At 44.0% G+C, this 17,528-nt stretch overlaps 1 long non-coding RNA gene across 1 annotated transcript; it reads left to right on the forward strand.

Annotated features, from left to right (window-relative positions):
* Nucleotides 1-13,445: 13,445 nt before the first annotated feature.
* Nucleotides 13,446-17,146, forward strand: LOC120736761. Its single transcript, XR_005696602.1, has 2 exons — nucleotides 13,446-13,547; nucleotides 16,493-17,146. It is a non-coding gene; the product is annotated as an uncharacterized LOC120736761 (long non-coding RNA).
* The last annotated feature ends 382 nt before the right edge of the window (nucleotides 17,147-17,528 follow it).

The following is a 17,528-nucleotide window of genomic DNA, read 5'->3' on the forward strand; positions in this document are numbered from 1 at the left end:
GCAACGGCTGTGAAAGAAAAGTCGCACTGTGTTTGTGTTTGGTCCTAATCTGCTGCCCTGTCTGGTTTGACCTGGGATTTCCAGCTGATAGATGACAGATTAGAACTGATCAGTCGATGATCACACAATTTCACTCAAAGAACTGATTTGACTTTGATTTGTGTAACAAATGATTTCCACGTCCCTTCAGGATGTACAGTGTCAGAGCTGAATGCACTTGTAGAGTAATCATGTTTTATGGCTCACATTTAAAGTGTTGCAGCCAATGTAACAGCTGTCATTAGAAATAGAAGCAGCTCTGATTTAGATGCTCAAAGAAATCGATAGTGATGAAGTCACACATGAACAGTTTTCTGCAGCGTTCCCTCGGCTATTTGCAGCTCCACTCTTTGTTTTTGCTCTAATAATAGTTCTCTCGCAGGAGCTTTTTCTCTGCCTGAAGGAGGCGCCACTCCATCGGCTTTCATTTTAGTGCAGAAACAAGAGTCACATGATGCTGCTCTGAACACCAATCCCACTTTTACAGCTCGTGTTGTGTTTGTTGTCCTCTCAGTGTGTCAGGTGGAGGTGGAGGAGGGGGTGGTGTCTGTCCCAGCTGCCCTCAAAACCAACACAAAACTGCCTGAACATGCTGGAGTGAGGTAGAGAGACAGTCTCATTAACACTGTCCATCGGTTTAAGAACGCTCGTGACCGCCTCACAAACAGCACCAGGTTTACAGAGACCGAACGAAGATGAATGAAGACCTGCTGAAAACTGAGACCTCAGTCTGACCCGAACAGCCCACAGAGAGAGACAGTTGGGAGAATACAACAGATGTGGAGTCTACAGTGAGAGGATCTCCAGATTCAAAACAGTGCGCTGAAAGTCAAAGGTTTGTATGTCTGTGTGTGTGTGTGTGTGTGTGTGTGTGTGTGTGTGGTGTGTGTGCGCGTGTGTTCGTGTGTGCGCGTGTGCGTGCGTGCGTGTGTGCGTGCGTGTGTGTTGTGTGTTTGTGTGTGTGTGTGTGTGTGTGTGTCTCTGACTGTCTTGTGTCTCCTCTGCAGGGAGAGTTCAGGTCCAGGATCAAACAGGGGACAATCAGGAACAGAAGCAGCTCCATTGATCCGACTCCTCGGATGGCTTGATCAATCAGTTTGATCTGTGTGTTCTTTGATTATTATCATTGATGTCAGAGTGGAGTCAGTGTGATGTTGTTGTTGTGTGGTTGAGACTTTTAGTGTCCATGAAGGTCTCTGCTGCCGTAGATCCGCTGACTGTGACAGAGGTCTCACTCTGGAGGAAACATCTCAGCACTTTCCAGCACTCCTCCATCATGGAGGACGTTCCCTCACTGTAACAGGTGGAGGAGAGAGGAGAGGAAGCACAGGTGGATCCTCTGAGGAAGAGGAGCGTTCCTACAAACCACATGATCACATGACCATAGGACAAGCATGTGCAGAAACAACATTAAAGTCAGCCGGTAAACACGTTTGTGTAAATTCTAGTCGTGTTTTTCTGTTCAAATAAAAGCAGAGAAAGCAGAACAAATGCTGAAGCTGTCCTGTGTGGAATAAGGAGTTACAGTACTCACAACACACACACACACACACACTCACACACTCACACTCTCACACACACACACACACAAACACATCTGTCTCCAGCAGCTGTCTGAGCTGCAGTCTGTATTGTGTGTGTAATATCTTCATGTTTCTAATATTACAGTTTTATCTCAGGTGTAAAATCAGCTGCTCTGCTGTCTTCTCTCCTGATCCTGTGTGATTGATTCGATCCTGCAAAACGCCACAAATTTCATTCCAGCTTTGATTTGAAAGCCAGCGAGTAAAAGGATCAGCGATAGTTTTCAGAGCGATGCCAAAGCTTGGGTTCCTCTCCTACAGCAGCTTTTCTTTCTTCTCTCCCTGTGAAATACAGCAGCTGGACCTTTAGCTGCAACACACTGTGAGACAAACTGCACACAACAGTTTGTGTGTTTGCTGATGTTTGTTGAGCTGATAGAAACGCTGCATTTGAAATTAGCTGACACTTCAAAAAGTTCCTCCCTTTATGCTCGCTGCTCTTCAGCAGGACTGGGACAAAAATAGGCCCGGGCATTTTGGACTAGAGACCGCCCCCCCCAGGTATTATAGGAAAAGCCATAAAACCTTTGAATGAAAACAGACGCTGTTGTGACAGTGATTTACAGTCTTGTTGGTATATGTATGATTTCTATACATTTTACATCAGATAAAAACTTTGGTTGTAAGATTCAGATAATTATTTAATAAAAGCCAGACATTTTAAATGAGAATAAGAAAGTAAAGTATTTCCTTGTGCCCCCCTCTCCCTGTTAATGCCCTACCTGATGATCAAGATGGCGCCGAGTATGGCAGCCTCGTCGCGAGCTCCCCCAAGCAACAGCTTTTTTCTGTGTTTAATTTTACTTTTCCTTCATTTTTTTCGCGAGTAGCACATGTCTCCTTGTGTACGACCGACAAACCTTACTGGACATAAAAGACGGTCTTTCTTATAACTTTCCGGAGTTTCAAGTTTTGCAACACGGACGCTCCGTTTGCAGACCCCCATTCATCTCACCTGAGACGCCTTTGTTCTCTGGCCCTGGAGGCCGCAAACGCCGACGCAGAGGGAGAAGATCTGGCGTTCTGGTTCGACTGAGACGGCACAACTAACAGACCACCGTTACCCAGTTTATTACTGGCTAATGTGCAGACTCTGGAGAACAAGCTGTGCGAGCTTCGGGCACGGATCTCATTCCAGCGAGAGATGCGGGACTGCTGCGTGATCTGCCTCACAGAAACCTGGCTATCGGACAAAGTACCGGACTCCGCAATACACTACCGGGGTGGCATCGCGCGGACAGGTCACAGGATCTTACTGGGAAAAGCAGAGGCGGTGGTGTATGTTTCATGATCAACAACAGCTGGTGTGATTATGCGAACGTGCACCCGGTCAAATCCTTCTGCTCACCGGACCTGGAGTACCTGATGATTAAGTGCCGGCCATTCTGGCTACCGAGGGAATTTACAGCAGTGATTATTACGGCTGTTTACATTCCCCCACAAGCCGACACTGACCGAGCACTCAGGGAACTGTACAGCGCGATCAGCAGCGAGGAAACCGCACACCAAGAGGCGGCGTTTATCACAGCCGGGGACTTTAATAAGGGAAACCTGAAGAAAGTCTCACCCAAACTCCACCAACACATCCATTTTAACACTCGTGGAGATCGGCTACTCGACCACTGTTACACCTCTTTCCGGGATGCGTACAAAGCCCTCCCCCGCGCCCATTCGGCCATCAGATCACTGCTCCATCCTGCTCCTGCCCGCCTACAGGCAGAAGCTGAAACAGGAAGCTCCAACCCGGAGGGCGGTGCATTGTTGGACGGACCAATCGGAGTCTGCGCTGCGGGACTGTTTTGATCACGCGGACTGGGAAATGTTTCACGTGGCTGCTAGGGACATTGACGAGTACACAGACTCAGTCTGCGGATTTATCAGGAAATGCGTGGAAGAATGTCGTCCCATCCAGAACAGTCAAATCCTTCCCAAATCAAAAACCCTGGATTAACGGAGATGTTTCGCGCGGCACTGGCGGCACGGAGCACCGCCTTTGCCTCCGCGAACACATCGGACTACATACACGCACATTACCAACTCCGGAAGACGATCAAAGCAGCCAAACGTGAGTACAGGGACAGGGTGGAGCAAACAGTTTGACAACCCTCGGAGTATGTGGCAGGGACTAAACACGATCACAGACTTTAGAGGGAAAACCAGCACACCGCAGACCACGGCCTCTCTGTGTGAGGATCTAAACGTATTCTACGCTAGATTCGACACAGCGAACACCATGAGACCGGACAGTGTGCGCACCGCGGATGACGTCAGTGCGCACACTGTGTCTGAGGAGGATGTGCGGAGGTGCTTCAGGAAGGTGAACGCACGCAAAGCTACTGGTCCGGACGGGATTCCCGGTCGCGTCCTCAAGTCATGCGCGGCTCAGCTGGCTGGAGTGTTCACGCACATCTTCAACCTTTCCCTCTCTCTGTCTGTAGTTCCAGCCTGCTTCAAAATGGCCACCATCGTCCCTGTACCCAAATCCTCCACCATCTCCTCATTGAACGACTGGCGACCTGTAGCCCTGACCCCCATCGTAAGCAAATGCTTCGAGAAGCTGGTCAGGGACTTCATCTGCTCTGCACTACCCGACTCACTGGACCCTCTACAGTTTGCATACCGCCACAACAGGTCCACTGATGATGCCATAGCCCTGGCACTACACACTGCCCTGTCACACCTGGAGAAGAGAGACACGTATGTGAGGATGCTGTTTGTAGATTACAGCTCAGCATTCAATACCATCGTTCCCTCGAAGCTGGACAGGAAACTGCAGGATCTAGGACTGAGCAGCTCCCTCTGCAGCTGGATCCTTAGCTTCCTGTCTGACAGACGCCAAGTGGTCAGACTGGGCAGCATCACCTCATCCCCCGTCACACTGAACACTGGTGCTCCACAGGGGTGTGTACTGAGCCCTCTCCTGTACTCACTCTACACCTACGACTGCACAGCCACTAACAGCTCCAACATCATTGTGAAGTTTGCGGACGACACTACAGTGGTGGGTCTTATCACCAACAGTGATGAGACAGCTTACAGGGAGGAGGTCAGCGCCCTGACCCACTGGTGTCAAGACAACCATCTCACCCTCAACGTCGCAAAGACAAAGGAGTTGATAGTGGACTTCCGGAGGTGCAGAGAAGTACACACACCCCCATCACCATCAACGGCGCTGCTGTGGAGAGAGTGAGCAGCTTCCGGTTCCTTGGTGTACATCTGGCTGAGGATCTTACGTGGTCAGGACACATAAACAAAACAGTGAAGAAGGCGCAGCAGCGCCTCTTCTTTCTCAGGAGACTGAAAAGATTCGGCATGAGCCCCCGCATCCTCAGGACCTTCTATCACTGTGCCATTGAGAGCATCCTCACTGGATGCATCACCACCTGGTATGGCAACAGCACCGCCTACAACTGCAAAGCTCTCCAGCGAGTAGTGCGGTGCTCTGAACGGATAATTGGAGGTGAGCTTCCCTCCCTCCAAGACATCTACAGGAAGCGGTGCCTGAGGAAAGCGGGGAGGATCATCAAGGACTCCAGTCACCCCAGCCATAAACTGTTCAGACTGCTTCCATCAGGAAGGAGGTTCTGCAGCATCCGGTCCCGTACCAGCAGACTGAGAGACAGCTTCTTCCACCAGGCCATCAGACTGCTGAACACTTCATAGACACCTCAGCTTCACTACTGGAACTTTAACATTATGCACTCCATACTGTACAGTAATGCCACTGTTTTGCACATGTCTCACTCTGTATATTTTATTTTATATATTTTATTTATTGTTTACTCTATTTAATTTGTAAAATATGTGTACACACACACACACACACACACACACACACACACACACACACGTAGAAAAATATTTAGTATACACATCCAGAAATGCATATACTATTATATATTGTACATATATTTATTAGTTTCAGATGTAGCCATTCTTGTATTTTGCTTGTTTACATTATTGTATTTTGCACAACTCTGTTGCTTGTGAAGCTCGCACACAAGAATTTCACTCACATGTGCTGTGACAATAAAAGTGATTTGATTTGATTTGATTTGATACCTGCCCCCCTGGCAACACTTTGCTAGACCCGCCCCTGCACAGTTACCAGCTGTCAGCTACCTAAAAAAGGATCCTGGTGTTATTTGTCTCTCAGAAACAGTTCATAACTTCCCTTCAACTCATTCATGTCACCTAAAAGGTAAACCTGTTTCTCCATCACCTGTTCAGCTCTGATGATCCAGTAAGGACGTCTCCTGGTTTCACCTTCATGTTTCCCTCTCACCACATATCCAAACCGACATCATGACCAGCAGCTTTACAGCTGTGGCTCCAGCAAACATCAGCTGATACTAGAAATTAATATTAAATAACAACAGCTGATCAAGCTTAAACGTGCTGCTGCTGGTTTCTTCTTTGTGGCGCAAAGTGGGCGATAAACAAACAAGAGAGAAAAGCCGATCAGCTGATCATTGATCAGTTTCATGACTGAAGTAGCAACAGGAGAGCGAGGGGGAGAATTAGAGAAAAAGAGGCAGCTGTGCAGCAAATACAGAATAACTCCAGCTTTGTGTCTTTTTCATTGTAGCTGAAGACAAACTGCATTTCGTTTCACCTCAATACGAAACGCGTAATATTTTCTCTCAACACGAGACGATTCTGTTTTTTAGGGCTAAAAAACTCAGAGGGGACGGTTGGCAACTCCAATAACTAACCTTGTGAATAAAATAAAGTTCACTATCAGTAACATCGTAGCACCACCCAGCTGTATAGAAACTCCATCATGCTAGCTAGTAGCAGTACGAGTTATTGTAACTGACAGTAAAAAGTCAGCATAACGAAAATAAACTCCACCTAAACTTGGTTTATATCTGACCCGGATAGACTGCAGGTCATAACTTCTTACCTGAAGTTCAGTTCACCTGATTCTTGGACCGGCGGCCGCCTCGGGTCTCTCCTCCTCCTGCCTCCCCTTTCTCTCATCCACCTGCTGGCCTCCACCACTTGCTAATGTTACTGAACCTGTGGAAGCTCCGATAGCCACCACCAAACAACTGAGTTATTTCATTGTTTATACCGTTACCAGAAAAAAAAAAATCATCGGCCCACCGGGCAAACCAACACAAGATGAGTTTCTAATGTTGACCTTAATCTAACCTTTAGGTCCAGCCCCTGCTCTGTCATCACAGGATGCTCTGACCAGTCATGGATCCAGCAGATTCACTGTGTTCAAAGACTTTAGCTCAGACTCCACAGAAGCAGCTTTGTGGAGGATTCATGAGGAGACTCTGGAACAATGATGGCTTGTAGATGTTTTGCTGCTGTGGCTCAGGGACTTGGTGAGTTCTCACTCTCCAGCTTCTTCTGACCAGGACTCCATTTCCCAGCTTTCCTACAAAAAGCAACACTTTCCAGTTCAGCAGAGTCCAGTGGATGGTGCTGCCTCCACTGCCCTCAACCTCCAGCTCAGCCGCCCTCTGCTGGTCCCTTATACTGCAGTGTTGCTGGAATACTGCTCTGCTCCCACTGACCTCCTCCTCTGCCTCCTAAGGGTCTCCACCTGCACTGCTGTCTGTGTGCTACACCTCTGGAGAGGCCTCGCCTCCACTGCTGCCTACAGACTCAGCAGCCTGTCCATTCTCCTGAAGTGCTCCTCTTCTTGGCTCCACCTTGTGGATGACCTCCTGAACTGTTTCTGCTCCCCTCTGAGTTTTTTACTTTTTTAGTTCCTGTCTGTTGGTCGTCTGCTTCCACTCCTGGACTCTGAAGCTTCTTCTGTTTTCTCTGATTTTGATTTTCACTTTGTTCCCCTGGAGATGTTTGTGCTCTTTGGACGTCTGCATGAAACCTGATAAACTGTTGGTGTGTTTGTTTAGACTGTGTCAGGTTTGAATTTCATTTAGAGAAGAGGTCAAAGTAACATGTTTAGCATGTATATATATTTTATTTTTCTTCTCTTAAAGCTGTTTCGAATCCAAAACAACACATTTACAATAAAGACAAACATTAATAAACCAGTTGCAGAACTGTATGGGGTACACACACTCACACTCCTCATACATAATCTATACTCCTGGGCCCAGGCACCAGCACCCCTGGAGGGGCTATCTGCCCCCAGACCCAGGAGATGGTTCCCTTTACTGGAACCATGAGTTCTGCTGTGTAAACATCCTGAAGGAGAACATCCGGCCATCAGTTCATGGCCTGAAGCTTAAGAGCACTCAGGCAGCAGGACAATGATCTGAAACATGCCAGTAAGTCGACCTCTGACTGGCTAAAAAACAAACAAAATGAAGTTTTTGGAGTATGTGATAAAAGGACCCGACACAAACAGTGTTTAATTTAAAAAACTGCATTTTCTATTTACACAAGTTGTCTTTGTCTAATAGTAAATATTTGTTTGATCTGAAACATGTAAATGTGACAAACACACAAAAAAGGGAAATCAGGAAGGAGGCAAACACTTTTCACACCACTGTGTGCAGAATTGTGCAACCTTAACAAAAACAATATGTGACTTGTGTTATTATTTGTTATGAACAAATCTTTTTTACACACAAATTCTCATCTATAGATGCACAAACATAACATTTCCAGATTTTTTGATTTACAAGGTTACAAAACTTAGTTCACAACTACGCAGTCTCACTTACAAGCACAAACTATTTATGACCACAGTTTGAGCCCAAACAGCTGCCTCCACACTTTCTTTTACACTGATGTAGGTTGAAGCTTTCTAAGTAGCGCGAGCGACTAGGCAATAACTAATATAACTAATAATCAGTAACAAACTAGATTCTACTAATCCCATACAAACATCAAACCCAACAAAGGTACACAAATCATAGAAAAACTGCTAAATTCTGGAATCCCTTTTCTTGTGTGAGCTGCATTTCTTTGGACCTTCCCTCCTTTTGACACATGGACCTTCCCCGTGTTAATTTACCATAATTAGGAGAATGAGAAAAGAAAAAAGTTAGGTACACTGTCTCTTGGGTTTTCTGAGGGCTTCTCCTCTGGGGTAGTTTTACTCTGGGCCTGTAAATCTGTGTTAAGAGATGAAGTTAGTGTGGTTTTCATGTTAATCCTCTGGTTCCATATTGTGTTTGACTCCTGGCTCTGCCACTGCATCCACACTATACCTGCCAGGAAACAGAATCTTTGAGTTAATATAAGCCTTACATTTACAAACAGCTGTAGTTTATGGGAGTAATAAGGCTGTAGCCACAAGTTTGTGATACAACACTACAACAAGGGTCATCCTAAACTAGCTGCAGTCTAAAGTGTCAGTTTGAAGTCAGTCAAAGCTTTGTCTGCATCATCGGTCTGTTGTAGTCTGTCATGTGCAGTCAGTCCCCTCACATGTGTCACTGCTGATTGTGGAGCCTCTCATGCAGCATGTTTGGGTTTCCACTGACAGAAATATGAGGTCATGCAAAAAGAAAAGAAAATCCTTGTGAGTCTGGATTGGATCGATGCAATCCTTTTCAGACAGATGGACTCACCATCTGATGTGATCACATGTTCCAGAAAGGTGAGTCTCTCCAAAGCACATTGTAATTTGGAGAGGCTCACCTTGTAAACATTCTCATTGAGGTATTTTGAAGCGCTTTAGTTTCAGTCTTGCAGGGCTGCTTGAAAGGAGAACAGATTATTAAATCATTTATGCACGCAAACATGTCGGCCCCTCCTGAGAAACGAAACCTGACAGGTTTTCTTTAAGTGCACTGTTAAAAACACGGGGCTCTGCTTTAAGACGTGCAAATATAATTTTGTTTAATGCGTCTCAAACACAGTGCAATGTTTCACCCCTGAATGTCAGATTCCTCCCAGTCTTTGTGCTGTTGCACTCATTTTATTCAGCTTCTCAAATAAGAACAGATAAAATGCTCTCATGTATTTTGTAGAAACACTTTTGTTCAGTGAGAATTACCCTGGCTGCACACTAATCTTTTGTCAAATACACACTGTTTATTCATGCTGCTCAGTGTCTTGATGCATGCTCAGTCATCCAGGTAAGGAAATCTCAAAAAGTTAATTATCTGTGAGCTCGAGGCTGCTGTCGGGGGTTGGGGGACTCTGGCCTGTGTAGTTGGTGAGGGCTTGGATACGTCTCCACACCTGGCGGGTGCTGTTGTCAGTGAGGAGGCCCTCTTTGCAGGGTTTCCATTAGGTCAGAGGACCTTGTACCAGGTCCTTTCTTAGTAGCTGCTCGGCCGACGTTCGAAGGAGCAGTGATACTCCTGCTGCTGTCAGGCCTGCAGGTTGATCCCTGTGATGTTCTCCTCTGTCTTGTGGTGGACAAACGATTTTTTGCACTGGCACAAATAATTTGTGTGACACCTGATTGTTCCCTCGTTTTAGCTTTAGTAGTATTTTTAAATGGTTGTACAAACTTCATTTTTAGATAAATAGTTGTGTGTAACTTCTTTTAGTGTTTGAAGTTTTTAAATGTAAACTTTATATTTGCATTTCAAGTTATGACAATAATTCAATAAACATGTTTGTGGTTTTTACAGTAAAAATATAACTACTACTAGGATTTTATGCTTTTGTGTGATTTCAGATCAGTTGTGTTAATACAGTAAGCCAATTAAAAAATAACTGTAAATTCAGACATGTGAGGTTGAACTGAAAACAATGAGACCAAACAAGGTGAGAAAATAAATACATTTAAAGGAGAAATACAAATGTAAAATCAAAAGTAGTCAACAATGTCCAATTATATTTTGGACCCCAGATTAACCCAACAAAACGTGAAAAACTAGCTTTAAATGTTTGGTGACCAACGTGTTCGTGACAGAACAGATTTCTGACATTTTGTGTAAATTTAAGCAACAATGTGATTATTTTAACAAAAGTGTGACACTTAAGTTAGACTTGTGTTTGTAAATGTTGTGTAGCTTTCTGGATTTTATACTTACTGGGCTACATATTTATTTATTATACAGGTTATACAGTACATGAAATAATTCACATGTTTATGGAACTGAAATGTTTCATTATGTGGGCTAAAGAAAATAATGAAGTTATGGACTATATTTATATGAAACACTTACTGTATTTGAAGTATTTTAACCATATGTAACACCTGCATGTGTGTAAAAAATAGTAAAAAAGAAAAAGGCTTTGATTTTTCCTCCCCAGTTGATTTCCAGGCCACCCGAAGAACATTTCTCTAGATCCGGCCCTGTGTTGAACAAACAACAGCAAATGTAATCAGGCTAATTACAGTTTCAGCATTTGTCAGTTTAGTGTTTTACACGTTTGCCTCACAAGCAAAAGTTGCCTTGTTTGACTCCAGGAGCTCAGAGATCAGTTGGATGTGTGTCAGAAAGGCATCCAGTGTAAAATCTCCCAAATCAAACAGACCGAGCTCGAAGCTGTGGCAACGCCTTGTAATAAGAGCTCTTTTGTCTGTATATATTTTTCTATATTGTTGAAACATTGAAAACATTACATTGATTCAGTAACAAAACACATGTTTAAAAAGTTCATTCAGTTCATCTGTGCACCAGAATACATCAGAGTCCAAATGCATCCTCACTGTGAGCTAAAGACGTTCAGTTTATTGGTCATTAAATTACAGCATGTTTCCACAGATTATGTGTCTGAAGGTGTTTGTTATGAAATTCTCATTTTTACACTAAATAATAATAATGGAAACAGGAAGTCTCAACATAAAAAAGTGCTTCAAGTTCTCACATCTCAATGAACTTTCTGTTTGTTGTTTATATTTGCAGTGACAGTACTCAGTACATTCACACCAGCCTGCACAGTTATACATAAACAAACACATGTTTATTTGAGAAGGTAAAGCAAACAGGGTGATGAGTTCATGGGCTCAGTTGCTGGTTTCAGGTCAGATTCACTGCAACATGTCACTGATTTTGTGGATTACAGCCCCCAGTACAGTCAGAAGGACCCGGCTAACACAGTGATGCTCAAACTGGATCAGCCAGTTTGAGAAGCACTTTTCACCTTCTGCTCTCACTTTTTACAGAACGCAGCAGAAAACATGCTGTACAATGAAAACATTCAACATAAGATTACACAACTAGTGCTGTAAGTAACATAAGATACAGGTTTCTGCATAAAACAATGCATTTAAACAGGTATAAATGTGTGTCTGACACTTGTAACCAATCAAAGTGCTTAAAATGAAGACATCGTGTCGGTGACCAATGTGGTATCTGGATGTTTGGATCTTTGGCTCCACATATTTATGACACTGTTCCCCGCAGACAGGACACAAGTACAGTCTGCAGATATTATATGTGACTTGTTTGTAACATAGAAAAACGACCAACACAATGAAAAGACTCTCTGGCTGAAGGAGGCGGCACATCAGGCAAAGTGCTGCTGACATTCACTGGTGGGCTCCCGCCATCCAGATTTTACCCACTGGAAAATATCCTTCCTGAAACAAACAGCACCAAAAACATGAAATCAGATTGGGGATTACTTTATGCTTTTTATGTTTAACACCAGTGGTGGAGTATAATAAATACATTGACTTTAGTAGTGCACTAAAACACAAATGTCATTTCGATGGATAGTTTTGCTTCTGCTCCATTCTTTGTAATTCAGAGTGAGTCCAAAGAAAACACTCGTGTACAGGTTCACTAAACTTGTACCACAGATTTAGTTTTTGTGTTTCAGTTTAACATTTCGTAACTTTCTGCAAAGTGGAAACAACATTTCTCCAAATGTGATTTGGATTTCTTGTCGATCATTCTGAAGGCTGAAGTGTTTCTACTATTGAGAAATTCTGCCTCCTCACAAAGTTTTAAAGCCTCTGATTATCTGTTAAAGGCATCACACACACACAGGATATTTTTCTCTCCACTGAGCAGAGATGCATTGTTCTCACACAGTATTACTGCTACAAATACAGGATGCAAACAGCTGAAACCTTCCACAGTGTGATGTTAGTACTTTTTTGTAAAGTTAAGAATCTGAGTACTTCCACCACTGCTTCAGCAGTTCAGCTTCTTTCACAGAGAAATCTGTGTAAAACATGAACATGTGCTCTCCACTTTGTCAGTGTCCTCTTCGTGTTCATATATTTCCTCTCATTGCTGTGAGAGCTCTTATGCTCCCAGCACGGTCCTGCTGGAATCACTCCCAATACTTTTGTATCTAAGTGAGACACTACGTGTGTTTTTCCCACAGTTCCAAAAATACTTTAAGATAACAACTTCATACTAAACCTGTATCTAATACTCACTGTGTACTACTTTTTATGATTCCACAAAGATGGCAAGAAACTTTCTCCAAACACTGCATTTCTGAAATAACTGAGACAGGAGAAAACAACAAAAATACTTTTAATTACTGTCCAACAAGGTCATAAATGGAAACTGAACATTGTCAGAGAATCAAGAACTTCTTACCAAACAGAGCGAGGCGACCACCGCACTCTTACTTCTGCTTTCCCCCAGACAGAAGGAAGAACAACAGCAATCTTTAAATAACATATTGATTATGTGCCTTTAAACAGCTCTGAATGAATCATGGAAGCAGTTGTCAAACATGTGAAATGCTGCTACATACATGACATTCAACTGAACTGAAAGTGCTGTGAGCACAAAAAGATTTCACTCTTAGTCAGCATAAATTCATAAGCCCTCTGCATCGTCTCCAGGAAATCTCTGATAGTAGAAGTGGGCTCCAAATGGGTAATAACATCTGCTACCCACTTATATGAAACCTTATTTTTCTACCATTAAATAAAATGCAGCCTGTAGCATCAAGTTTGCTGCTTTGATTCAGCAGGAACTGGTGGGGGAGCCTTTCAGAGCCTCCAGCCTCCTCTGATAGACACAGGCATAAACACACAAACATGCATTCACATGTTCCACAGTCTTCCACTTTGATCATCTGGATGTTCTCATCCTGTGGACAACAACGTACATGATGCAGGTTTGTTGTTGACTTTTGTAAGGTGTATTTATTGAACATATCCAGCACCTCTGTCATCCTGAATCATTAGTTAAGAAAATGTGTGAATAAATGGTCACAGATCAGCTAACTGAATTTATCCAGACAGACTGGACCAATCAGGGTTCACTGAATCAGACTTTAACTCTTCTATGTGCTGATAGACCTGCAAACACACTACATGTAGCTGTCCTCATATGTCACGTTTATGTCTGCTTTCCCATTTTTATAATCATTGCTTACATGTTGATGAGAGACTTTGACTTTGTAAATGATCAGATTACATACTTGGAATACAACATTTCCACTTCAGGGTTGAAGCCTGTCCCAGCTGCCACGGGGCAAAAGCAGGACAGTTTATCGCAGGGCAAACACAAAATATATGTGAGAGTGAAGTGTTTGATATTTACTGAACCTGAGGAACAGAAACAGGACAAACACAGACCTTCCTATAAGAAGTAATCTATGGAAACACTGGTTCACACTTTGGTAGAGAAATCAGTTTCTCTGAAAGGTTTCTGTAAATGAACATCGTGTGGAGAATGAATGAAGTGAGGTGACTCAGCAGTCCCACACCGATAAATGAAACTTCTGTTTATGAACAAGACGGCTATATAAACGACAGTTATGTAAAAGCACATGTTAAATATTGTTGCTCACCTTTGTTTCTGATAACGTCACTTTTTAATAATCGTATCCATCAGCTCTCATGGGTGAAGTTTGGCTTTGAGGGTCGGGGAGCAGAAAAAGCTTTTAAGGACCTTTGATTTCCATCCAGTTCTGCTTTAAAGTGTTAAGGATGAAGCAACAGTGCTCCTCTTTGCGCCTCTGAAATCTGTCTACACCCGACTGATAAACAACAACAAACAGTGCAAAACTTATGAATAAATTAGTAACAAAAACACAGTGTAGAAGGTAAGTAGAGGCTCTGCACACCATCATCAGGCCCAATGCTACGAAACTTCAAAGTCTCTAGCTGACCGGCATCCTGAGGTTTGTCATGCAGGATTAAAGGAGCCAGACTTTGTTCACACAGCTAGGATTGTATTTCACACTGACCCTGGGTCAGTACGAGGATGATAAACTCTATAATAGAATAGCCTTTATTGTCATTGTACAGAGTACAACGAAATTGGAGTGCCACTCCCTTGGTGCAAGTTTCAATAATACATATAAATGTAAAATATAAAAAGTACAAAAAAACAATCGTAAGTACTCAAACAATAGTATGTACAATATATACAGGATAGTAGCATTAATATAATGACAGTATGAATAGCAGCATAATATAATGACAGTGACGGTATGGAATAGGTTCAGTTGTTTTTGTGCTTATTTACTACGGTGATAGCTCTGGGAAAGAAGCTATCCCTGAATCTGTTTGTCCTGGTTTTATGTGACCTGTACGGTCGGCCTGACGGTAATAGTTCAAACAGTTGGTTGCTGGGGTGAGAGTGGTCCTTGATGATATTGCCAGCTCTGCTGAGGTACCGAGAGTTTGCAGTGACCTCCAGGCTGGGCAGAGAGCAGCCAGTGATCTTCTGGGCTGTGTTGATGACCCTCTGCAGTACTTTCCTGTCTGCAGCTGAGCACCCTGCATACCATGTTGTTATGCCGTACGTTAGGATGCTCTCTATGGTGGCTCTGTAAAATGTCACCAGCAGCCTCTCCTCCAGGTTGTTCCTCCTGAGCACTCTCAGAAAGTGGAGACGCTGCTGGGCCTTTTTAACTACCGCCGTGGTATTTGCAGTCCAGGAGAGGTCATCAGAGATCTGCAAGCCCAGAAACCTCATGGAGTGTGCCCTCTCCACACAGCTCCCGTGAATGTAAAGTGGGGCCGGGTCTGCTCTGCCCTTCCTGAAGTCCAAGATAAGTTCTTTAGTTTTCGTGGTGTTCAGTTGGAGGTTGTTAACTGAACACCACTCAGTCAGTCTGTTGACCTCATCTCTGTAGTCCGACTCATCCCCCCTTGAGATGAGTCCAACCACTGTGGTGTCATCCGCGAACTTTATGATGGTGTTTGAGAGATGGGTAGGGGAGCAGTCGGATGTGTAGAGCGTAAACAGGAGGGGACTCAAAACACATCCTTGTGGAGACCCGGTGCTGAGTGTGATGGTGCTGGACAGGTGGGGGCCGAGTCTGACAGACTGTGGTCTATTTGTCAGGAAGTCCTTGATCCAGAGGCAGATGGGAGTGGAGAGTCCCAGGTGAGACAGTTTCTGGACCAGGATCTCCGGGATGATATGATTGAATGCTGAGCTGAAGTCCAGAAAGAGCATTCTCACATAGCTTCCTCGGTGCTCCAGGTGACTCAGCGCAGTGTGGAGCGCTATGGTGATAGCGTCCTCGGTGGAACGATTTGTCCTGTAGGCAAATTGGTGGGGGTCCAGAGTGGGAGGCAGACCGGCCCTGATGTGCTGACAGACCAGTCTCTCAAAGCACTTCATCACTACAGGCGTAAGTGCAACAGGCCTGTAGTCGTTTGGGCTGGCCACAGCTGTCTTCTTGGCGATGGGGATGATGGTGGAGGTTTTGAGGCAGGGCGGGACAGTGTTTGATGACAAGGAAAGGTTGAAGATTTTAGTGAAGACTCCGGTCAGTTCGTCAGCACATGCTCTGAATGAATTATTGCTCTGAATGCTCTGAATATAATTATGACTAATTTATGAATAAATTAGTAACAAAAACACAGTGTAGAAGGTAAGTAGAGGCTCTGCACACCATCATCAGGCCCAATGCTACGAAACTTCAAAGTCTCTAGCTGACCGGCATCCTGAGGTTTGTCATGCAGGATTAAAGGAGCCAGACTTTGTTCACACAGCTAGGATTGTATTTCACACTGACCCTGGGTCAGTACGAGGATGATAAACTCTATAAGTGCTGTCCAATTAAATGGTCTTACCTGTAAACACTGCTGTATCCACCAGAATCCAGTGAGAGTGGATTCTGGAGTCTTCCCATCCTCCTGTTAGTGATCCTCCACCTGGATGGATGAGAACAACCTTGTGAACAAACTAGCAGGTGTAGCAGGTCCTACTGGCCCACATCTATGAACTGGTTACTGCTAATAACGCCCATTGAATGGACTGATGACATCTGAAGCTGGTGTTTCGAGTCTGTCTGTGCTGTCGTCAAGAGACAAGGTAAGAAAATATAACATTTGAAGATAATTCCAGAAAGAAACACTGAAATATGCTATTATTACTGCTATTAACATGGTTGTTTTTAGGGGTGCTCTGATAAAATCTAGGGATTCTTGAACATTAAAAAGGGTCTGAACTGGCCTGTGGTCCTGACTATTATCTTTACACTCTCTGTGTCAGGGCTGGACTGCTAATCTAGCATACGGGCCTTTTGGGCCGATGGACCGGCCACATGTTTGCTCCATGTTTCTATCTAATGGAAGGCCCAACACGTCCGTCCATCTACCAGGTTTCATTTGTATTATCGTTCTTCTGGGTTCAGAGCAGCACAAGAAGGGCCCTGGACTCACTGGAGCTTTTTCATTTATGATCCTTTTAGAATCTTTCTGACAAACAGTGAAAATGTGTTTCTTTAATCTCCGTCTATATTTTCATCATGAAAACTCCACATGACTCTGAGCCCTTATGATCCCTGCACAAACTCATCTCTAACCCTCTGCTGATCTTTGCTCCATGGATTTAACTCTTCAATGAACTGGACGTCCACAGTGTTCAAATCCCTGCAAGCAGGATGAAGTCCAGCCAGCCAATCACAGGACAGGAAGTGATCAGCTGACACAGTGATTTGAAGCTGTCAGGGTGAGGCTGCTTCATGCAGGTGTGGAACTATGAGGAAGCTGAACGCCTCCTCTTTCCTCAGCAGTGATCTGTGGTAGTCTGCCATCATGTTTGGCTGCTCACACTGAATGTGACTCACTGAAAGCTGAACCATGTTTTTGATGATCACACTTTAATTTAACAGCTGAACAATGAACTTTTA

Source organism: Simochromis diagramma, unplaced genomic scaffold (genome assembly GCF_900408965.1).
Source record: "Simochromis diagramma unplaced genomic scaffold, fSimDia1.1 OVJJ01000057.1, whole genome shotgun sequence".
NCBI classification, from domain to species: Eukaryota; Metazoa; Chordata; class Actinopteri; order Cichliformes; family Cichlidae; genus Simochromis; species Simochromis diagramma.